Here is a 26,275-nt window from a genome sequence, read left to right as displayed (position 1 = left end):
AGACGGCAGCCCACCAGGCTCTGCTGTCCCTGGAATTCTCCAGGCAAGAACACTGGAGTGGGTTGCCATTTCCTTCTCCAATGCATGAAAGTGAAAAGTCAAAGTGAAGTCGCTCAGTCGTGTCCTACCCTCAGCGACCCCATGGCTGCAGCCTTCCTGGCTCCTCCGTCCATGGGATTTTCCAGGCAAGAGTACTGGAGTGGGTTGCCATTGCCTTCTCCATTGAATGCACTAGAAAACCCAATTCAAACTTGATTTGAGAGAGAGAGGAATTATTTTCTCATTTCTCTAAAATGTTCAGGTTACGGAAGCTTGGATTGAGGAACTAAACTGACTGGCTCTCTTCCTTATGATGGCTCTTCTTTTGGCAGACATTGATCTTACAGTAAGATGGCTGCCAGGCATCCCCGGCTTTTATCCAATCCACCGAGAAGCTTCAGTGGAAAGAATGAGTACCCCTCATAAATATTTCAACAATTGGCCCAAAACTAAGTCTCATTGGATCTAACTAGTAACATGCCCATTATTGTAAATAATTAGAGAATAAATCTCTCTCTTGAGAGGGTAATTTGTCAAGAAATATCAGAATACCATTACAAAGGAAAAATCAATAAATAGATATCCATTGTAGAGAATACCTGATATTTCTATGAGAGCATTTTATGGGGAAAGGAACAGATGGTAAAAATACATTCTCATTGTACATGGCAGAGCTTTTCAGTATCTGTAATACACTGTCCAGTCATTCACAAGTCTCCCAGCTTCATCCAAGAAATCTTACTGAGCAGTGTATAAAAATAATTCTGCTGAATATTCAAGGAGAATTAGTTCTTGAAAGGGTCCCCACTTTGTGAAATCCAGGTTCATTTCTGGGTCATTCTTTACTGACTGACTCTCCCACCCTTGGTATATCTATTACCAGTTACTGGAATGAAACCCAGCCACTTTACTCTTTATCTTTGCTCCAAGACCTTGATCGTGTGTTTTATCTGCATGTTCCAATTTACTTTCTCTCTCTTGGTTTGATGTTCTCTTGAGCTAAATCTTTATTAAAGAGCCTTCTAAACATAGTTCCAGGCCTCTTATACTTCAGTATTGCCCTTACAGGCAGCCCTATTGGTCAGTTTCTGACTTTTACACATATTCTACTTCTGGGGTAAAATCAGGCACCGAGACCAGCTAAAAGTATTTAGAATCATTTTCTGATGAAGAGAATTAAACTGTAAGAACAATACATGTGACCTAAGAGGAAGTAACTCAGAAGGTATGCAGTGTCCTTATCCTAAGGAGAGTGTATGTGGCCAAGGAGGCAATAGTCCCAGTTCTGCGTTTTTTCAGAGTCAAGCAATTTATCGTTTAATCATTTATATTTCTTTCAGGAAAACCCATCTCAAAATATGTTTATCAGGGAGATAAAAATGTATCTAATAAGCAGTCTTAAGCAATGATTTTTATCCAGGGATAGAGGACCTGGGAGTGGGGGATGTTTATGAATTACAGGCAGAATTTCCTGTCCACCCCAATCCCACACCAAAGGTTATAAACCACTGACATAGAGCACAGATCCCTAACCCTAAATTAACTGGAGCTTATTCAAATGCATATTTCTATACCCTAGCCAAGATATAATAAATCAAAATTTCTGAGTGGAAAGTCTGGATACTGATATTTTTAAAAACTTCTTAGATCATTCTGAAGATCAGCCAGGTTTGGGAATTACTAGGATGCAGCATCTGGTCCCAAAGCAAAAGAGAATTAGAACTCAGCAAGCATATGCTCCAATTGAACAGGCAGTTGCTTATCATCCCCTTGCTTGCTTTGAATCAAAAATAATCCAAGCGTTTCTTCATTTGGGGTTTGAGCAGAATGCATCAACAAAGAGCCCACTCTGCAGAAGCCGTGTATCCAAAGGTCCTTCATGGGTGGATTCACTTTAATAGGAAATAGGTCTCTGCACAGGTGACCAGCTGGGTAAACCTGCCACCACACCATTCTACCAATTATCACTACACCCTATTTAGAAAGTCAGGGCAAGTCACTTCCCCATTTGAAAGAGGCAGTAAATCTCCTTATGCAGTGAGTATTAATTCTATTTTAGAAGTCCTTAGGTTATACATAAAAAGCAAAATAAAAAACAGATTACTCCATTCAACAGAAAAAAAAAGTTCAGGCAAATCAGGCTTTTTATGTAATATGGATTAAACCACTAATGGTGTAATCCAATTAAACCACTTTTCCAATTTTTTTGTTTTTTTGTTAATCACCACATGCACCCTCTGAGACATCAGAATATATTCTATCTTTATATTGTGAAAATTAGATAACTAAAGTGAAGTTGTATAAATGTACACTTAATGAAGTAATAAGGTGATCCAACGGCAATTTATAGATAAAAATACAGCCCTGTGTGTATTTGAGAACTATATATACATATAATGAAATATACAAGGTCTCTCATCACCTGGGGTTATTAATGTATTTTTCTTACTGCCTCTCTGGCTACTTGACATCTGTTACTCCAACAGCTTCAGAGCCTACAAAGGCTCCAGCCACCTAAGATTTGTTCCAGCTCTGCCCTATTACACATGCAGTCCAGAGCTAGCTGCCAGCAATGATTCACTAGGCTGCAGATAATACCTGTGGTCTCAGTATTCATCAACACCAAATCACTTTTTCAGAGATATTTGTTTAAAACAGCAAGACTATCAATAAACCAATTATTTACAATTCTGTTAACTATAATAACTTCCCAAAACACAATCCTCTCTCTCCTCTCCTGTTTTCTCATCCCCACACTGCTCAGTGCTAGTACTCCTTTATTATGCACACTGTGGAATCGTTATCCATCTTTAATTTATTCATTTGTTGACCTTCACTAAAACGAAGTTCTTCCTGAAACATCCAGATTTTTCCAGGAGATATTTCCAATGAAACAGCCATGACTGTACTCTCCGTGGACATGCAAGTCAGAAAATGAGATAGGATTCCCCTCTCTTCCCAACCCTAGCTATGATTATTCTGCCCTCATTCAAATCTCAGTTTCTTGGAGTTTCAAGAAGTATTGGGCCTTCCTTGTCTTTGGTATTTACAAATCTCATGGTCACTCCACATTCTTTGAGGCCTTACATGCCATAATTCATTCCACGTGTCCATATCAAATCTGTCACAATTCTGAGTGATGACCTCAGCACTAATGATCTTATAATCCTCTTCAGTTTAGTCATTCATTCTTGCTATAAATTACAGTGGTTCCATCTTTGAATTATTGAACTCCCATAATGACTTTGATACTATTGAGTCTTTTGGTACTTTGTCTATCCTTTGCTTTCACTCCTGATCTTACTTGGACCTCACTGATTTCTAAGGCAGTTTTCTTCTCATTTTCTATTGTTATACCACATCCATCTTGGATTCTCTTTCAAAGTTTATCTAGACTTTTTCTTGATCATCTAAGGAAATATTCCATAAATCTTAAATGCATTATTACATAAGCCTAACAAAACTGCAACATTGGAAAAATTCTACTCTATCTCCTTTACTTGTCATCCTTAGTAAAGCTAAAACAGACAACTATAAGGCTTGTGCCATTACAAACATATATATATTTAGATGTATATTTAAATATACATTTTATACACAGAGTAATTTTGTACACATATGTGTGAAGTGATCCCCCCAAAATTTTCACTCTTTTAGGTTATCTTTCAATTAGAGGCTGGCATTTGGTTGACTGCACTTTGCTGTTTCCAAAGATTTGGAATGCCATGCATTTGGCATCTTAATTCCACTAGAACATTGCATAGAGAGTCTGCCTTATTACCGTGCTCACTGAAGTGGGTAAATTCACCCCAGAGTCATCAGAACATGGCCATGAGTAGTTAGCACTCAGGAAGGCACCATTTATTTAACTGGAAAATATAGCAAGCTATTAAATAGAGCTGGTGCCATGGAATTATGATGCAAAAAATACAACATAAGTACCACAAGAAGAGAATTTAATCATAATTTTCTGTCCTTTCCTATTCTATGTTCATATTTTAATCAACTAAGAATGAGAAATAATAGCTGCTTCTGAATTGTCTCTAACATGGACTATTATTGCTACTTTATTTTTCCATTCCTGAAGTGCAATTCAAAAGAAACTGGGCTTGGTTACTTTGGATGCTTGCCTCATAGAATTATTTATGTTAAAAGTCACAAAACCCCCTGGACTACCATCTGCTCTCTGCAACAGTTCCTGTAATTTCTTTTTGCTTGCTCCAAATCTCCCTTTATATTTCAAGTTTTGTCCCCAAAGTAATTTCTATAAGAATGTGTCTGCATCCAACCTTCTGCAAGTCACCTTCCAATGCCCTGAGTGGTAAGAGGTGCTCATTTTATATCACATGGAGTGAAATAGCTACAGATATTTGGTTTTTGTTCTAAACCAATGTTTGAGTTTATCTGTAAAAAGTATTTATTTATTTTAGGATATATGTTAGAATAGAAGAGAAATATTATAGGTTGCAACAGAGTGGAAGATGGTACAGTCTGGGGAAGTTCAGATACTTTTTAGATCATAAAAAGTTTCAATAAACCAAGGACTGGCTATAAACATACCATTGACTCCATGTCATACTATGCTATTCTTACTGTATTTTCATTAGGATAATAAATTTGTGTCTGCATTTTCTCTAAATGATGTATGATAAATAATTTTCAGATAAAACATTTATTCAATGAATTATGTAATGGGTAAAAGATAGCATAGACTTTAGTCAAATAAAGGGCTCTTCCCATCACTCTTAACATAAACTAAATGCAAACACTGGCGATCAGAATATAGGATGTAATTACAGTAGAAGATGACTACTGTTCCTTAACTAACAAAAGACCTTCGGAATGTTAGCAGTTTATAGACTGATTATCCTACCAAGATCAAGACCTATTGCACACCTACAGAGAAAAATAAAAAGTAAAATTAACTAATGTAAATTACTTTATTTTAAATTTGTTTTGCATGTATCCATATGAAATTGAATAGCAATTCATATCTAAATTATTATTAAACACACATGGGCATATATATACATGTATGTATGTTCAGTTCAGTTCAGTTCAGTTGCTCAGTTGTGTCTGACTTTTTGCAACTCCATGAACCGCAGGACGCCAGGCCTCCCTGTATATCACCAATTCCCCAAGTCCACCCACACCCATGTCCATTGACTCAGGGATGCCATCCAACCATCTCATCTTCTGTGGTCCCCTTCTCCTCCTGCCCTCAATCTTTCCCAGCATCAGGCTTTTTTCAAATGAGTCAGCTCTTCGCATCAGGTAGCCCAAGTATTGGAGTTTCAGCTTCAGCATGAGTCCTTCCAATGAACACCCAGAACTGATCTTCTTTAGAATGGACTGGTTGGATCTCCTTGTAGTCCAAGGGACTCTTAAGTCTTCTCCAACACCACAGCTCAAAAGCATCAATTCTTCAGTGCCCAGCTTTCTTTATAGTCCAACTCTCACATCCATACATGACCACTGGAAAAACCTTGACTAAATGGACCTTCATTGGCAAAATAATATCTCTGCTTTTTAATATGCTCTCTAGGTTAGTCATAAATTTCCTTCCAAGGAGTAAGCATCTTTTAATTTCGTGGCTGCAATCAACATCTGCAGTGATTTTGGAGCCCAGAAAAATAAAGTCAGCCACTGTTTCCACTGTCTTCCCATCTATTTGCCATGAAGTGATGGCATGTATGTATGTATATACATGTACCTAAATTCATTCTTTTGTTCTATACTGTAAACTTGTAAAGGAAAGATTCATGTAATAGGAATTGGGAAGATAAACTTAGGGGTGGGGGGAGAAAGAAACAAATATCCATATCACAGAAGAAAGAAAATAACAAAAACATGCCCTTCTATAGTAAACCAGTAACAGACACCTCCTTTTCCCCAGTCTTTGTGGAGTTAATAGACAACAGAAGAGGTTTGAAGGTTGATTTGGAGGAAATAGCCCCCAAAATCAATAAACAGAAATAATATAGAGAACAGGAACAAATTAAGATCTCCTCTCCCTCAGGTTTGGAGAAGGAAATGGCAACCCACTCCAGTGTTCTTGCCTGGAGAATCCCAGGGACAGGGGAGCCTGGTGGGCTGCCATCGATGGGGTTGCACAGAGTCGGACACGACTGAAGTGACTTAGCAGCAGCAGCAGCTCCCTGGAACAAAATAGATAGCCCAGAGATAAATCCACGCACATATGGACACCCTATCTTTGACAAAGGAGGCAAGAATATACAATGGATTAAAGACAATCTCTTTAACAAGTGGTGCTGGGAAAACTGGTCAACCGCTTGTAAAAGAATGAAACTAGAGCACTTTCTAACACCATACACAAAGTGGATTAAAGATCTAAACGTAAGACCAGAAACTATAAAACTCCTAGAGGAGAACATAGGCAAAACACTCTCCGACATACATCACAGCAGGATCCTCTATGACCCACCTCCCAAAATATTGGAAATAAAAGCAAAAATAAACAAATGGGACCTAATTAAACTTAAAAGCTTCTGCACAACAAAGGAAACTATAAGCAAGGTGAAAAGACAGCCTTCAGAATGGGAGAAAATAATAGCAAATGAAGCAACTGACAGACAACTCATCTCAAAAATATACAAGCAACTCCTACAGCTCAATTTCAGAAAAATAAATGACCCAATCAAAAAATGGGCCAAAGAACTAAACAGACATTTCTCCAAAGAAGACATACAGATGGCTAACAAACACATGAAAAGATGCTCAACATCACTCATTATCAGAGAAATGCAAATCAAAACCACTATGAGGTACCATTTCACACCAGTCAGAATGGCTGTGATCCAAAAGTCTACAAGCAATAAATGCTGGAGAGGATGTGGAGAAAAGGGACCCCTCTTACACTGTTGGTGGGAATGCAAACTAGTACAGCCACTATGGAGAACAGTGTGGAGATTCCTTAAAAAACTGGAAATAGAACAGCCTTATGATCCAACAATCCCACTGCTGGGCATACACACTGAGGAAACCAGAATTGAAAGAGACACGTGTACCCCAATGTTCATCACAGCACTGTTTATAATAGGCAGGACATGGAAGCAACCTAGATGTCCATCAGCAGATGAATGGATAAGCAAGCTGTGGTACATATACACAATGGAGTATTACTCAGCCATTAAAAAGAATACATTTGAATCAGTTTTAATGAGGTGGATGAAACTGGAGCCTATTATACAGAGTGAAGTAAGCCAGAAAGAAAAACACCAATACAGCATACTAACGCATATATATGGAATTTAGAAAGATGGTAGCAATAACCCTGTATACGAGACCGCAAAAGAGACACTGATGTATAGAACAGTCTTTTGGACTTTGTGGGAGAGGGAGAGGGTGGGATGATTTGGGAGAATGGCATTGAAATACGTACAATATCATATATGGAACGAGTTGCCAGTCCAGGTTCAATGCACGATACTGGATGCTCGGGGCTGGTGCACTGGGATGACCCAGAGGGATGGTATGGGGAGGGAGGAGGAAGGAGGGTTCAGGATGGGGAACACATGTATACCTGTGGCGGATTCATTTCGATATTTGTCAAAACCAATACAATATGGTGAAGTTTAAAAATAAAATAAAATTAAAAAAAAAAGAAGAGTTCAGTGATGAGAAATCACAGTTTGAGTGAGGAGTTTAAGCAGCTGGTGTTAACCACATGATCTGCAGATTCTTAGCAAGGTATAAAGACAGCGGCATGACCAGAAAGGTTTTACAAAAAACCCCAAAACGTAGGGTATGTTATGTACAAAGAATAGTTCTGGGGAAAGAAAGATGTGCCCAGAATGGGTCTTGAGAGCTGTTCAGGTTAGTCTGTTCAGTGGAATTGCAGCAAAATGGCAGCCCTTAAATTTGAATTATAAAACAGAATATTTAAAGCCTCCCCCCGCATTCCATGCCTATCAACCAGCTTGCACCAAGATTGTATGTGTGGTTGTAAGTGTGTAAGTTTTCTACTGCTGCTGTCAAAATCACTACAAACTTAGTGGTTTAAAACAATACAAACTCATTATTTTATAGTTCTGTAGGTCAGAATACTAACACCATCTCAATGGGCTGAAATCCAGATGTCAGCTGGTCTACACTCTCTTCTGGAGGCTCTAAGAGAAAAATCTGTTCCCTTCCCTTTTTCAGCTTCTAGAAGGTGCCTGCATTCCTTAGCACCATCTTCCACATCCCTGTCCTCTGTCTCCAAAGCCAGAAATGTCTCTTCTCTGTGATTGTTCTTCAGTGGTCATTGCTCTTTTTCTGACTTCAGCCCAGAAAAGCTTTCCACCTTAAAAACGTGTATGATTAGATTGGATACACTTGAATAATCCAGTCTAATCTCCCTAACTCAAGGTTCTTATCTTTAATTATATCTGCAAAGGTCCTTTTGCCATGCAAATTAACATTATCACAGCTTCCTGCCTACAACATAAGGATAGAGTGTTAGTAGACACAAAAGAAGCAAATGGGTTTTAAGACACAGAGTTTTGAAAGAAGAAATGCTCAAGGCACAAGGATTCAACACAGTCATTTTTGATAATCTTCCTGCATCTGTGTGATAAAAAAATTTGAGATAGCAGTATTTAAGATGTATCTATGGATGCCAGGGAAAAACATAATCACATGAAGCCAATTACCTAGAGAAACTCATGAAAACAGTTACACTGAAACAGGTGCTATACAAAGCCAGGGATGGAAGGGAAAATTCAAATACCTAGTAGAGAGATCCAAAAAAATCAGTAAGATTCAGTTCATAGCTCACAATACGACATATATATATACCTGCAGATAGGCGTAAAAATTATTCCTCTTTTTAACATAACTTTTTAATAATGCTATTTTAATGTCATGAAATCTTTGTAAAGCATGGATTTAGATTACATAATTTTATATGTGCTCTATAGGTTACACATAATAAAATTAGTGATGTTCAATTTATACACTATAGTATCTTTATTCTTTCAGTGAGTATGAGAAAAGTTAGAGATTTCTTACAAATATATTAGTTCTTTATTGCATGATGAAATTTCCTCTTGTCAAAATTTGTTACTAGAATTAATTTAGTTATACTCTCGTTGCAAGTTGCAGTCATTTTAGCCAGTTGTCCTGACTCACTAGTTATGTCTAAACATGAAAAATATATCAGAGAATTGAGGCCATTATGTGAAGAAAATATTGTATCTTTTTCATCTGAATTATACAACTAATTGAGGCCAAGAGGTTCAGGTATCTTAATTTGGAGGCTTTCTAAACTTTCTAAAAGTCTCTGAACTTTCTATGTATAGATACCATCTAAGGAAAGTAAATATTATGAGCAAGTTTTTATATTAATTAAATTCTTGAGTAATTAGATAATGATATATGTTTGATACATCATCATCTCTGTACATTTATGGGAATGTAATAGAGAAAGGGACTTTACATTTGCAGGTGGTTTTTGTGTACCAGGTACTGGGCTTTATGCTTCTATACATTTAATTATTGCACTAATAATGAGCAATAACTATCTTTGTTTTTATTTCACACAAAAAATAAAACTAAACACAGGGAATTTAAGTAACTTGTTCAAGTTTCCATGCGTGCATGCATGCTCAGTCCCTTCAGTCATGTCCAACTCTTTGCAACCCCAAGGACTGTATCCCACCAGGATCCTCTCTCCATGGGATTCTCCAAACAAGAATACTGGATGGGTTGCCATTCCCTCCTCCAGGGGGTCTTATACTTAAGTGGCAAAATTGAAATAGACATTTTTATTTGAACAATATTTATAAATAAACTATTTGTCAGTATAGTATATAAGTATATTATTTTTCAGTATAATATACTGCTCCAAAAATTACACCAATCTGAATGATACCACAGAATCAGAAGAAAAATAAGGAAACTTCCTAGCATCACCTCTCTCAACAGTGTCACTGAAACCATAAAGATTTCCAGATACCTTCCTTTGACCCACAGCAGCTCATGGTGTGCTCGCATGTGTCCATGAGAAGTAGTTGCCATCTTCCATTACCTCCAGTGGGTTTTCTAGGCTTGTCACCATGACTGTCACCCGAACCAAGTGGAGGACTAAACCTTCAAGCTACTCCCCCAAGAGGTGCCTGGTGTCAGCTCTGCCATAACTTCCTATTGATCTTTCCTGGACTCTTGCTCTTCATCAGTCCTGAAACAGAATTTCTTCTTTCTGCCTCAGTGATTACAGCACAAACATGACATTGGGAAATGTCCCTTTCTCCTTAGCTCTGTCCTGTATCTTTGTTTTATTACTGAAGATTTCACAGAATAACTTTTTATTTGAATCAGTCTTTATTGAGGTCACCTGTCCTTGAGACTTCATCACTTGTCCTGCGTCGAAGATCGACTAACATTGCCCTCAGTCTGACTAAAACTTAAACAGATTTCTTCCTGACTATAAGCTCCTGACCTCCCTTTTCTTAGTGCATCTACTTTAGGGAATTTGAAATTGTGAATTCTTTTTCTTCTGCTTTGAAATGTATGTAATTCTTCTCCTAGACTCTTGCCAGTTTTAAAACCCAGGAAATGTCTTTCTCAAGGACTTGGGAAACATGTCTTTGAAATGTAAACACTGAAATATATGGCATCCCAGTCTTCTAGTATCTGTGGGGAAATGGGAGCCTAACTTTGATGGCTGCCAATTAACAAACACAGATGGTGTAATAGCAGAGAGAAATATTTGCAAACCCAGGAAACTCAATGTGTTCAACATCTCACTGATCAACCTATTCCCCAATGCCCATCAGTACTTTTCTATTAGCTCATTTTGGCACTCAAAAGGGCTTCTCTGGTGGCTCAGATAGTAAAGAATCTGCCTGGATTGATCCCTGGGTCAGGAATATCCCTTGGAGAAGGGAATGGCTACCCACTCCAGTATCCTTGCCTGGAGAATTCCCTGGACAGAGGAGCCTGGTGGGCCACAGTCCATGGGATGGCAAACAGTCGGACACAACTGAGCAACTAACACTTATCTGAAGTCTATCACTGAAGTCCTCAAAAACCCTTCATCTTTTGTTTCAGTGTAGTTGAGTTTAGTCTCTTGCCCCTGTCGCAATAGTCAGAAATAGTCTTCCTTACTTATCTAAATTTATCAGTGCCATTTTTGCTTTGACACCAGTGTGGGGGTTGGGGGACAATCTCAGTGTCTTAGAATGGGATGTGTTAGATATATTAGACCTTGGTTTTTCCATCTACCATAATATACTTCAACCCTCTCTTTCCTCAGAATGACTCCATTCCCTTCTGAGGACATTACAATGAAGGAGAGACCATTCTTTCACTGTAGGTTTGCTGTCTTAGTCCTGGAGGTCCACATGTACTTCAGACTCATAGTTAACATGTAAATTAGCTCTCAGTTGGCTGATTCAGTGAGCATTCAGGACAAGCCTAGACATAGACAAATTTGTCATATGTATGCAGCCCAAGCTCTCACTCTGGAAACACCATTACAAAAATAGAGAGAAATTATCCATTAGCAGGAGATTCAATAAACCTTAAAGGAGGAAGCCTTGTATATAATGTTCAACTTTGTGTAGTAATATAGTCAATGTGTATATATATATATATATATATATATGTTGAACTTTTTATTTTGTACTGAGGAAGGCAACGACACCCCACTCCAGTACTCTTGCCTTGAAAATCCCATGGGTGGAGAAGCTTGGTGGGCTGCAGTCCATGGGGTCTCGAAGAGTCGGACACGACTGAGCGACTTTACTTTCACTTTTTACTTTCATGCATTGGAGAAGGAAATGGCAACCCACTCCAGTGTTCTTGCCTGGAGAATCCCAGGGACGGGGGAGCCTGGTGGGCTGCCATCTATGGGGTCGCACAGAGTCGGACAGGACTGAATCGACTTAGCAGCAGCAGCAGCATAACCAATTAAAAATGTAGTGATAGTTTCAGGTGAACAGTGAAGGGACTCAGCCATACATATACATGTACTCAAAATATATATTTTTAAAATGACCAAATCCATTAACATACAAAGAAAGGCAAAAATCTATTGGCATAAAAAAGCACAATTACATTGTTGACTACACACATATGAGGCAAATAAATTAACTTCCTTTTCTTCCAAGCCTGTAATAAGATGCTATTCAGAACTGTCTGTAATAAAATACTATAATGTCACTGCACAGAATCTACCAGATATTTGTGAAACACAAAGCACTGCAAGTAAAATAGCATTCAGAGGTGCCATGACACAAGAGGTATCTAATTCCTGTGACATCTCATGGTGCCTTTAACATTATTCATGTTCAAACATTGTACACAATAGTAAACTGTTATGAAGTCAGTTCCAAGTAGTTTAAATATGGCTGTTTTCAAGTAATAAAGAGATAAATGCAAATGACTCAAATTGAACATATACTTTTGACTTGAAATAATAGACTTGCCAGAGGTTTATAGTAATCATAACTCAGTATCTCTTTGTTAAAAACATTATCATCAATAAATACAGAACACTTGAATAACTTAAAACTTCTCAGTGCCTGTGGAGAAAACTTTACTGTTATCTGAATATGTTTGTACCTTTATTTATCTATTGATTCAGAGAAACAGGTAAAGCAATTGCTGTCAGGAATCAGCCAGTTTGGTTTTCTATAGGAAATATAGCCTGGCAGCTTCAATAAAAACAGAGGCTTCCAATTAACTCCCTCTATTACATGGAAAAGGTAATCTTTCAGCCAAAGCCAGAGTACAGGGGAAGAAAGGCAGACAAGAGAAGAATAAAAAATAGGGACCAAAAAAGAAAAAACTAGACAGAGAAGTTCTTAACTGTGGCTGCGAATTCAGAATACCTGCGGAGCTTTCAAATAATACTAACAGTTAGGCCTTATCTCCAGGGATTTTAACTTAATTGGTTGGTGTGAACTCCATATTTATTATTTCTTAAAGCTTCCCAGATAATTCTGTTGTAGAAATGTTTGAAAACCATTAAAAATATAGGATGTCCATGAGTCCTGAGATAATTTTTGATCAACTATTAATTGACAAGAATCTTACTTGATAAGACTTCTTAGCTATTAGAACTGTATGAATGTCATAGTGATCTGAGTGAATATATTAGCAAAATCAGAGTTGAGGTTCTAAATGTCAACACAGGAAATGGCACAAAGAGCCTCTCAGTTTGAATAAATAAGTAAATTATAAGCAAAGTCATAATTCTTATTTTCTTTGGCTTCAAGGGAAACAGCTACATCCAAGATATCAATATAGTATGAAAAACTGTTGCAAAGATGCTTCTTATTCAAAAGAATGAAAGAGAATCACAAAAAGTTTGTGCTTGCTATTTAAACAACTCACAACAAGGAAAGTGACCCCAACCCAGTCTTTCCTTAACTCCAGTTGTTATCAATGTGCAGAGAATTAGACTTTAAGTTATATAAACCAGAGGGAACCACAGAATCGTACGTTTATTTGGTCCAATCTGTTTACTTTTACAATCTTTCTCATTTTGACTACTTTAGTGAAATACCATATGAAAAAGGAAAGTGAAAGTGATGTCCGACTCTTTGCAACCCCATGGACTGTAGCCTATCAGGCTCCTCTGTCCATGGAATTTTCCAAGCAAGAGTACTGGAGTGGGTTGCCATTTCCTTTTCTGGGTAGCTTATAAACAATAGACTTTTCTTTCTCATAATTTTGGATGCTGAAAGTCCAAGATCAGGGTGCCACCAGGGTTACGATCTGGTGAGGGCCCTCTTCCAGGTTTCAGATTGCTGTCCTCTAGCTCTGCCCTCTTTACATGGTGAGAAATGAATTAGAGCTCTCTCTTGTGTCTCTTTTAGAAGAGAACTAATCCCATTCAGTCCTTATGTCCAGACTGTTTTAAGCTTGTCTATCCTGCCAGCAATAAGAGGAAAAGGCTCAGTGTCTATGGTAGGCAGAATAATGACACAGATGTCCATACCATAATCCTCAGAACCTGTAGATACATGTTGTTAAATAGAAACAGTAATTAATGTTTCAGGATGAACTAGAGTAATTAAGGCTGCTAATCATCTGGCATGTGATGGAAAGATTTATCCTGTATTATCCAGGTGAGTATATTGTTATCACAAGGGTCGTTATGAGAGAGAGAGGAAGGCAGTTGGTGAGAGTCACTGTGATCTACTTTGAGGAAGAGTCAACTGAGCACTACTGGCTTTGAAAATGGAAGTGGCACTGATTCAAGGAATTTCAAAGCCTCCTCTAAAAACTTGAAAAACATAAGAAAATGGACTCACCCCTTGAAAGGATCACAGCCTTGCTGACACAGTGAGACCCATTTTGAACTTCTGACCTCCAGAACTTAATATATTTCTGTGGTTTTAAACAATTCCATGGGCAGTTATTTGTTACAATGGCAGTAGGAAATTAATAGAGTGTATACAGACTAAGAGTTAAACTGTCTTGAACCCAGATTTGACCTTATTTAGGGCTTCCCTTGGAGAAGGCAATGGCACCCTACTTCAGTACTCTTGCCTGGAAAATCCCATGGACGGAGGAGCCTGGTAGGCTGCAGTCCATGGGGTCGCTAGGAGTCGGACATGACTGAGCGACTTTATTTTTTCACTTTCATACATTGGAGAAGGAAATGGCAACCCACTCCAGTGTTCTTGCCTGGAGAATCCCAGGGACGGGGGAGCCTGGTGGGCTGCCATCTATGGGGTCGCACAGAGTCGGACACAACTGAAGCGACTTAGCAGCAGCAGCAGCAGGGCTTCCCTTGTGGCTCAGATGGTAAAGAGTCTGCCTACAATGCAGGAGACCTGGGTTCAGTCCCTGCGTCAGGAAGATCCCCTGGAGAAGGAAATGGCAACCCACTACAGTATTCTTGCCAGGAAAATCCCATGGATGGAGGAGGCTGGTGGGCTACAGTCCATGGGGTTGCAAAGTGTTGGACATGACTGAGCGACTTCACTTTCACTTTCACTTTCAGGCTCTAGTCTGTGATTTTCTTGATTTGCAAACTCTTCTTGATCACGCAACTTCCATTTGGACACTTGGTCCAATTTTTCTCATCCTTTGACTTAAGGCGTTCTGTTGATTTCAATTTCCTTGTCTGAAACTTACATGAATTACTATTTGGTTAAAAAAAAAAATCCCTTCCATCTGAAACTTGCCCCCAAGAACACATTGACAAGAGGAATCTTATAAGCACAAATCTGATCTATTTCAATTTCCCAAGCAGAAACTAATCATCATATTCCAACTATTCTTTTGTGAAAACTACTGTGAGTTTTATAGCTGAATAAGGCTATAATATGTGCATAAAGCATCAACAGATGATAAATCCAAGATTTTAAAAATTTCCTGTTCATTAGAAAAGAAATAGAATAGAGCTGGCCTGAGCGACTGATCTGATCTGATCTGAATGTTAAAGTAAATAAATCTGCCATCTACTGGTGTCCAATGAAAACTACAAGCATGAAGCCTTTTATTCATATTTGGTACCACACAGCTGTAATATACAAAGTTTAGCTATGAAAGCAATTTTTGTCATTTCATGAAAACCAATAATAACCAATATACTGTTTTCTGCCACTTTTTGAGAATACAAATTCATTTATCTTGTCTCATTTGCTGAACCCTATTTATGATAGCAGAAAGTAAGCCCTGAGATATGTAATTAAATTATGTCCATGTTCATAGTCCCTCTGTACAAGAGGCCATTTTCAAGATTATTTCTGTTCTTACTGCCTGAACCCACATATAAAAGAATTTTTTAAATGAAATCTGACTGTGCATACACACTCATACACATTCTGTGCCTAAGTACTCACACACTCACACACACACACAAAAGGATTTTGCTTCCAGGTGTCCTAAGTGTCCTAAATCAAAACCACAAATCTGTTGATGTCCTGCTGAGTAAAGGACATCTTGAGGATTACTAGATAATAAAGAGCATCCTCTGATAAATAAATGATATTATAATGGAAAAATCAATCCTGTTTTTGACATTTATGAGCATTCAGTTTTCAGTGTCACTTTAGGAATATGATGACACTGTGGTTATATTTATAATAATTTAATGCTTCAGTGCTCTTTGATTAACCTTTTGTGGCCTGAATTTCTGTATACTTTTCTCTCTGTGAAAAAAGGAAAAAAAAAAAAAAACACTCAATAGCTATAGTTTGGGATGGGAGATTTCAGCCAATGGAGGATGTTGAATCTATTCATGGTAATTTAGCCTCTATACATCGAGTGACTAAAATCTGGTGACATACACTTGAAGGAGTTACAAAATCATATTTCAACCAGTACATGAGTAAGTCGCTCAGTATGCAGAGGGCAGATTACAATGAATAGAATAAACAACCTCTGCAGCTTAGATCTCAAGTTAGAATTTTCTGAATTTCCTAAAAGTGGGTCTAAATGCAAGGGAGACTGCAATATATAAGAGAAAATTGTGAGAAATTAAAACATTAAGGCACTAAGGTAACCTTGGAGATTGTGAAACTAAGACAAAAAAAATTTCATGAAATCTTTAACCAATTCAAAATTAGTAAGGATATATAACATTCATGCAATGTTGGGAGAAAACAATGGCATGAACTGTGCATAAATGCCAAGAAATGTAAAATAAGGTCATGTTCTTCACTGAGCCTATTAGATTTGTCAGATCATTCAGGCCAGGAATTTTACTCCTATAACAAGAAACAGTGGATCAAGCTCCCTCTACCCCTTATGTGAAATGGGACATTTATATGCAACAACTGATCATGTCAATGGCAGAAACTGTGTAGGAGAGATAATGTGGTCAATCCCAGTATCTCTAATTAGTGTTCATATGGGCTAAACTATGTCAAGAAAGCCCAGGAGAGGGCACAGCTGGTAGTACTAATTACAGTTAAGGATCAAGCAATTAAAATAAAATGATTAGACTTGTACAGGCCAGAGTGTAAGGATAACAGGAAACTAGCTAAGTATCTTTGCTGTAACATTTGAGAATGGTTCCTGGGAAAAACAGAGATAGGATCAAGGCATGCCTCTGTGGAAGGCTCAGATAAGTGATAGATAAAATATTTTTTGTTTGATTTTTGAACTTTTTAGGGATGCAACATTTGGAAATTGATCTTGGACAAAGAGGTGTAAGCATCTTACAAAGAAATGAGACACGTTAGATATGTTTTAATAAATTACCTTTTGATAATTTATTTTCTCTTTTCACCCTTGGTCTAGTAATAGTTTGGGTAAAGGATTCTGTATTAAAATTTGACTAGGAATTTCAAGCTTCATAGCTGAGGGTCTAGACTTATAATTCCAAGTTCAACTAATTATGTCTGTCCTTCTTAAAATCTCACCCATAAACATAAGATTAAAGTCACAAGAAAGCCTATATACATCTTGTGATTTTTCTATTTCTAGATTCAGGTAAATGTACAAGTTCTATAGTGGAATAAGTTAAAACACATTTATCTTCATTAATATAAAGCATAGCTATCTTCAGTGATCCAGACCAATGAGAAAAATATGAGATACAAAATGTAGAAATTAATATGGCTCTGGAGTACTGTTTCCACAGGAGAAGAGGGGGACGACAGAGGATGAGATGGTTGGATGGCATCACCGACTCAATGGACATGGGTTTGGGTGGACTCCGGGAGTTGGTGATGGACAGGGAGGCCTGGCATGCTGCAGTTCATGGGGTCGCAAAGAGTCGGACATGACTGAGTGACTGAACTGAACTGAACTGGAATACTGTTTGAATTTTTTCAAACATGCTTCCACTCTGGGAGTGCTGAGATGGTGCCAATACACCCTAGAGATACTTTATCACTCAAAAAAGCCTTTGAGAATAACTAAAAACATAGACAAGCCCCTATATACGGACTAAGATACTCTAAAGAAATACAGTACAATAAATTTACCATTATACTGAACAATTGACAAAGAGTCAAGAGTTGTTCTGGATGAATTTTCATGCATTACCAGTAATTCTGAATGAAATCTTACAACATAAGATCCACGTTAATGTTTCATAGGCATCAAAGAAGGTTAACCTTACTCCAATAAGCAGCAGACCTGAGATTAGGTCCCAGGTTGATTTGACTTCAACCATCATACCATGAGGGCTCTCTATTGCTGGCTTCACTGGGAACACTTAGAAGAGAAAAAAAGTAATCTTGTGAATTACTAGACAAAGGAGAGGGATTGCAAGAAGGGGATGGTCAGTGAACATGTTCACTGAGTTATGGCCAGGAAGAGACTTTTGTAAAAAACCCCATTTCTGACTCCTGAGAACTAACATAGCTTCTTAACGAAAGGAGAAGTAACTATGTGTAATTGCATTTGTCATTAACCTTAAGCTGGCCTCTCATTCCATTTTTGCGCTGTTCAATCAGAGTGGACTCAGAGGAACCCAAAGCCTTGAGCTTCCAACAATGACCACCAGCTACAGGAGCTACAGCATAGGCAGAAAGACTGACTCTAGCCCAAACTAGAAACTCATGAGTGGCATAAGCAGTAGGCTACAGATGCTGACCTGAAGCAGAGGCAGACTGGGGAGGGGATAGACTTCAGCAGAAATGAAATCGAGAATATCTAAAGATAGTGTGAAGTTAGCATATAAGAAGAGAGGAGCACAGACTTTTGAATGGACTTCTCCCAGAGCGCTGGAGACAAAGGTCTGCCAACATTAAATAAGCTGAGAAAGAAGGAAAGAGGCTTTTCCTCCTGGCTCCACGTCACCCAAACACAGAGAGAAAGACATATGGCTGCTGGGAGTCTGGTTTAAATGAAAGTCCTAGGGGATAACAACATCTCTTTCAAAGCCTGGTTCATGTAAAGGCTTCTGCTTCTTGTTGTGCTAATAAATCCTTGAAGTTAATGTCCATATATCATTATAATAGAGTTTTTCTAAACTGAATTCAATGGGGAGACATGTTTATGATAATTTTATTTACTTTAAAGAACATTATAGAAGGTGTGTTTATTTTATACAGCTATTAGCAAACTGTGTTGCCACAAATCTTTATATAATTCTTTCTAAGCAAGACAGGGAACTCAAAAGCTATTAAGGGAGGAATTGAACAAATTTGACTATACCGATATTTTTTATATTATACCATAAACTGAACAAAAGTTGTTACAATTAGGAAGAAAATATTTGTAAAACATATACTAAGCAAAGAATGAATGTCTCTAATAGGCAAGGATAGCTGACAAATTTTTAAAACTTAGTAAAAATATAAAGTATTAGAGATGCAGGTTCAATCCCTACTCAGGGGAACTAAGATCCCACTTGCCACAGGGCAACTCAGCCTGCATACCACAACTAGAGAAGCCCCCATGCTTCAGCGAAAAGTCCATGTACCACAATAAAGAACCAGTGCAGCCAAAATTAAAAAAAAAGAAAAAGAAAAATTATTAAAACAGCCAAATATCTGAAGAAGAAAAGCTAATGGTAAATAGGCATATTAAAGGAAACTCAGGATAATTGTTAAGCATATAAAAATTAAAGCAACAATGAGAAGACATGTTTTACTCATTAGGTAGTTTTGACCAATAGGGTACACCAGAAGAAACACAAAGCCAATTTCTAGCCTAGTATTTAAGAGGGTGATGTATTAGGGTTACCCAGAGAAACACCACCAATAAGATATCTTCAAATACAGAGGGATTTATTATGCAGAATCAACTCATGATTATGGAGACTAAAATGTCTCAAAACATGCCAAGGCCAGTGATGCAGATCCAGTCCAAACCTGAAGACCTGAGAATCAGAGGGGCCAATGGTGTTAAGTTCCAGTTTCAAGCCAAAGGTTTGAGAACCAGGAGCATCAGTGTCCAAGGAGAAGACGGATGTCCCAGCACAACCAGAGAGAGAAGCTTACCCTTCCTTCGTCTTTTTTGTCATACTCAGGCCCTGTGTAGATTGGATGATGTCCACCCACATCATGAGGACATATCCACTTTACTCAGAATTTAAATGCTAGCTTCTTCCTGTAATACTTTCACAAACATATCCAGAAATAATGTTTTACCATTTACTGGGCATTCCTTAGCCCAGTCAAGAAGACAGGTATTAATCATCAATGATAAGCAGATTATTCCTTAGTTTCTTTGAACCCTGAGCTACCAGATAAGAAGTCCACTCCTCTGCTTGAGAGATCACATGGGGAGGTCCTGAAGGGGAAAGGCCTGGCTGAGACATCCTGCTGCCATTCCCATGAAAAAGTCAGGCATTTGAGTAAAAAAGCTCTACTAATTGAGTGGACTCTAGACCCACCAGACTCTACTCAATTATTCACTACCAAGTGACTCCAGCCAATGTACAACAGAAAAATTACTGAGTCAAGCACTGCCTAAAATTTTGACTTACAAAACATACCTATATATACAATGGTATATTAATTAGTTAGTTAGTTCAGTCACTCAGTCGTGTTTGACTCTTTGCGACCCCATGAATCACAGCATGCCAGGCCTCCCTGTCCATCACCAACTCCCAGAGTTCACTCAGACTCACGTCCATCGAGTCAGTGATGCTGTCCAGCCATCTCATCCTCCATCATCCCCTTCTCCTCCTGCCCCCAATCCCTCCCAGCATCAGGGTCTTTTCCAATGAGCCAACTCTTCGCATGAGGTGGACAAAGTACTGGAGTTTCAGCTTTAGCATCATTCCTTCCTAAGAAATCCCAGGGCTGATCTCCTTCAGAATGGACTGGTTGGATCTCCTTGCAATCCAAGGGACTCTCAAGAGTCTTCTCCAACACCACAGTTCAAAAGCATCAATTCTTCAGTGCTCAGCTTTCTTCACAGTCCAACTCTCACATCCATACATGACCACTGGAAAAACCATAGCCTTGACTAGATGGACCTTTATTGGCAAAGTAATGTCTCTGCTTTTGAATATGCTATCTAGGTTGGTCATAACTTTCCTTCCAAGGAGTAAACGTCTTTTAATTTCATGGCTGCAGTCACCACCTGCAGTGATTTTGGAGCCCCAAAAAATAAGTCTGACACTGTTTCCCCATTTATTTGCTGTGAAGTGATAGGACCAGATGCCATGATCTTCGTTTTCTGAATGTTGAGCTTTAAGCCAACTTTTTCACTCTCCCCTTTCACTTTCATCAAGAAGTTTTTTAGTTCCTCTTCACTTTCTGCTATAGGGTGGTGTCATCTGCATATCTGAGGTTATTGATATTTCTCCTGGTAATCTTGATTCCAGCTTGTGCTTCTTCCAGCCCAGCATTTCTCATGATGTACTCTGCATATAAGTTAAATAAGCAGGGTGAAAATGGTATATTACTTAGCAATAAAAAAATAAAAACTTGCCACTTGTGACAATATGGATGAATCTAGAGGGCTGAGTGAAATGTCAGACAAGGACAAATACTGCATGATATCACTTACATGTGGAATCTAAGGGAAAAAGTAAAACAAAACAAAAACAAATTCATGGATACAGAGAACAAACAAGTGATTACCAGAAGGAAGGAATTTGGGGGGTTTGTAAAATAGGTTAAGGGGAATTCAGAGGTACAGACCTCCAGTTATATAATAAGTCCCAAGATACAATATAGAGCATAAGAAATATGGCCAATAACTTTGCAATAACTCTGTATGGGGACAGGTGATTACTAATCATAGCAATCATTTCATAATGTATACAAATGTAAAATCACTATGTAGCACATCCAAAACAAACATATGTCATCTATTAATATATTTCAATGAAAAATAAAATTTAAACTTTCTATATTAACTTCAAAAGGTATAGATATATTCAGATATATTCACATATATAGTATATATTAATACAATATACAAGTGGAGATATACATGTAAGTATAGGTAGATAGATAGATATATCTCTATTTAGCTTTTGAAAATGTTTGTTCCACAACAATAAATAACCAGAAGAGATGCTAACCTCTAAAAATTAATAGTAGGATAGCTCTATAAATTAAGAAACACTTTTAAGGTAACTGAAACAAAACTGGCAGGAGAGGTCAAAAGAAAATAAAAAATAAATGATACAAAGTCAAGAAAGAAAAGAATATCAAAAGGAGACAGGGTCAATAATATCAGTAGTATGAGATATAGAAAAAAATGCTCGTTGCATACCATAATAAGAAACTCATTAACAACTTCAGTGAGAGGAGTTTTACTGGAGGAATAGTAGTAAACTGATGGTGTTGTTGTTGTTCAGTCGCTAAGTTGTGTCTGACCCTTAGCAACCCCATAGACTGCACCACGCCAGGCTTCTCTGTTCATCACTATCTCTCTGAATTTGCTCAAACTCATATCCATTAATTTGGTGATGCCATCCAACCATCTCATCCTCTGTTGCTCTCTTCTCCTCTTGCCTTCAAATTTTCTCAGCATCAAGGTCTTTTCCAATGATTCAGCTCTTCGCATCAAGGTGGCCAAAGTATTGGAGCTTCAGCTTCAGCATCAGTCCTTCCAATGAATATTCAGGACTGATTTCCTTTAGGAATGACTGGTTTAATCTCTTTGACATTCAAGGGACTCTCAAGGGTCTTCTCCAGCACCACAGTTCTAAAGTGTCAATTCCTTGGCACTCAGCCTTCTTTATGGTCCAACTCTCACATCCATACATGACTACTGGAAAAAAATCATATGTTTGACAGTATGGAATTTCATTGGAACAAATGATGTCTCTGCTTTTTATTAACTGCCTAGGTTTGTCACAGCTATTCCAAGAAGAAGCATCTTTTTTAATATAAATTTATTTATTTTAATTGGAGATTAATTACTTTACAATATTGTATTGGTTTTGCCATACATCAACATGAATCCACCACAGGTGTACACGTGTTCCCCATCCTGAACCCCCCTCCCTCCTTCCTCCCCATACCATCCCTCTGGGTCATCCCAGTGCACCAGCCCCAAGCATTCTGTATCCTGTATCGAACCTGGACTGGCAATTCGTCTCTCTTATGATATTATACATGTTTCAATGCCATTCTCCCAAATTATCCCACCCTCTACCTCTCCCACAGAGTCCAAAAGACTGTTCTACACACCTGTGTCTCTTTTGCTGTCTCTCATACAGGGTTATCATTACCATATTTCTAAATTCCATATATATGCTGTATTGGTGTTTTTCTTTCTGGCTTACTTCACTCTGTATAATAGGCTCCAGTTTCATCCACCTCATTAGAACTGATTCAAATGTATTATTTTTAATGGCCGAGTAATACTCCATTGTGTATATGTACCACAGCTTGCTTATCCGTTCATCTGCTGATGGACATCTAGGTTGCTTCCATGTCCTGGCTATTATAAACAGTGCTGTGATGAACATTGGGGTACACGTGTCTCTTTCAATTCTGGTTTCCTCGGTGTGTATGCCCAGTAGTGGGATTGCTGGGTCATAAGGCAGTCTATTTCCAGTTTTTTAAGGAATCTCCACACTGTTCTCCATAGTGGCTGTACTAGTTTGCATTCCCAACAACAGTGTAAGAGGGTTCCCTTTTCTCCACACCCTCTCCAGCATTTATTGCTTGTAGACTTTTGGATCGCAGTCATTCTGACTGGCGTGAAACGGTACCTCATTGTGGTTCTGATTTGCATTTCTCTGATAATGAGTGATGTTGAGCATCTTTTCATGTGTTTGTTAGCTATCTGTATGTCTTCTTTGGAGAAATGTCTGTATAGTTCTTTGGCCCATTTTTTGATTGGGTCGTTTATTTTTCTGGAATTGAGCTGTAGGAGTTGCTTGTATATTTTTGAGATTGATTCTTTGTCAGTTGCCTCATTTGCTATTGTTTTCTCCCATTCCGAAGGCTGTCTTTTCACCTTGCTTATAGTTTCCTTTGTTGTATAGAAGCATTTAAGTTTAATTAGGTCCCATTTGCTTATTTTTGCTTTTATTTCCAATATTCTGGGAAATGGGTCATAGAGGATCCTGCTGTGATGTATGTCGGAGAGTGTTTTGCCTATGTTCTCCTCTAGGAGTTTTATAGTTTCTGGTCTTACGTTTAGATCTTTAATCCATCTTTTAATTTTGTGGCTGCAGTAACCATCCACATTGATTTTGAAGCCCAAGAAAATGAAATCTGACACTGTTTCCACATTTTCCCAGTCTATTTGTCTATCTATATAGTCCTATCTATGAAGTGATAAGACCAGATGCCATTTTGCCATGATCTTAGTTTTTTGAATATTGAGGTTTTCTTTCTTTTTATTTTTTAATGTTTGGAAAACTTTATAGCACTTTTTTAAAATTTCAAATTTATTTTTTAAATGAAGGATAATTGCTTTACAGAATTTTGGTTTTTTCCATTAAACCTCAACATGAATCAGCCATGTTGAGTTTTAAGCCAGGTTTTTCACTCTCCTCCTTCACCTTTATCAAGAGGCTCTTTAGTTCCTCTTGACTTTCTGCTATTAAAGTGGTATCATCTGCATATCTGAGGTTGTTGATATTTCTCCAGACAATCTTTTCCTTTTAATTAATTTATCTTTTAATTGAAGGATAACTGCTTTACAGAATTTTGTTGTTTTCTGTCAAATGTCAACATGAATCAGTGATAGGTATACTTATGTCCAGGCAATCTTCATTCCAGCTTGTGGTTCATCCAGACTGGCATGTTGCATTATGTACACTGCATATAAGCTAAATAAGTAGGGGGGAAATACACAGCCTTGATGTACTCGTTTCCCAATTTGGAACTAGTCCATTGCTCCATGTCCATTTCTAATGTTTGCTTCTTAATCTGCATACAGGTTTCTCAGGAGGCAGGTAAGGTGATCTGGTATTCCCATATCTTTAAGACTATTCCACAATTTGTTGTGATCTACACAGACAAAGGCTTTAGTGTAGTCAATGAAGCAGAAGTATATATATGTTTGGAATTCCCTTGCTTTTTCTATGATCCAGCAGATGTTGGCAATTTGATATCTGGTTCCTCTGCCTTTCCTAAATCCAGCTTGTACATCTGGAAGTTCTTGGTTCACATACTGCTGAAGTCAAGCTTGGAGAATTTTGAGCATAATTTTGCTGGCATATGACATGAGTTCAATTGTGCGGTAGTTTGAACATTTTTTGGCAATGCCTTTCTTTGGGATTGGAATGAAAATTGACCTTTTCCAGTTCTGTGGCCAGTGCTGAGTTTTGCAAATTTGCTGGCATATTGCATGCAGCACTTTCACAGCATCATCTTTTAAGATTTGAAATAGCTCAAGTGGAATTCCATCACCTCCACTAGCTTTGTTTTTAGTGATGCTTCCTAAGGCCCACTTGACTTCACACTCCAGCATGTATGGCTCTAGGTGAGTGACCACATCATCATGGTTAACTGGGTCATTAAGAGCTTTTTTGTACAGGTGTTTTGTGTATTCTTGGCACCTTTTTTAACCTCTTCTGCTTCTGTTAGGAGAAGCTAACAGAATGTCCTTGCCAATTTTGTCTTTTATTATGCCTATCTTTGCATCAAATGTTCCCTTGATATCTAAAGTTTTCTTGAAGAGATCTTTAGTCTTTCCCATTCTATTGTTTTTCTCTATTTCTTTGCATTGTTCACTTAAGAAGGCTCCCTTATCTCTCTTTTCTATTCTTGGAATAGTGCATTCAGTTGGGTATCTTTCCCTTTCTCCTTTGCCTTTCACTTCTCTTCTTTCCTCAGTTATTTGTAAGGCCTCCTCAGACAATCACTTTGCCTTCTTACATTTCTTTTTCCTTGGGAAGGTTTTAGTCATCACCTCCTATACAATGTTATAAACATTGTAAGCTGATGAGGGAATAAATAAAACCCAGTGATTCCATTCCCAGGTAAAAAAGACAAAATATCTGCACATAGAATGTACAATAGTAGTGGTTTTAATCATGAAGGAAAAAGACAGAAACAACTCACATGTCCATTATCAGAAGAAAAGATAAATAACTTATTCAGTAAAATAGAATAACTAGCCAGAGGCAACATTGTGGATGAATCTCAGGCCCTCAGACAAGTCTCAGAATACTGTGCATAATAAAATTTTTTATAAAGCTAAGAAATAAACAAAACACATATACACACATCATATGTGTGTATATGTGTATATATGTTTGAATGTATGTATGTATAATAATTAAAAAGTCAAAGAATGAAACTGAAGTTGCTAACTGTGAATGGTTATTGTTTTTCTACTTTTTTTTTTTTTAACTATTTTCCTATATCAATTTTTGGTTTAATAAATTTGCAGATTCTTAAAAAAGAAAGTGCATTTTGCCATTTTGCTATATCTGATAGGAAAACGCTAA

This window comes from Bos grunniens, chromosome 8, assembly GCF_055505025.1.
Source record: "Bos grunniens cultivar Pamir isolate PY7600 chromosome 8, Bosgru_T2T1.0, whole genome shotgun sequence".
Lineage (NCBI taxonomy): Eukaryota > Metazoa > Chordata > Mammalia > Artiodactyla > Bovidae > Bos > Bos grunniens.
This window is presented reverse-complemented; position numbering follows the sequence as displayed.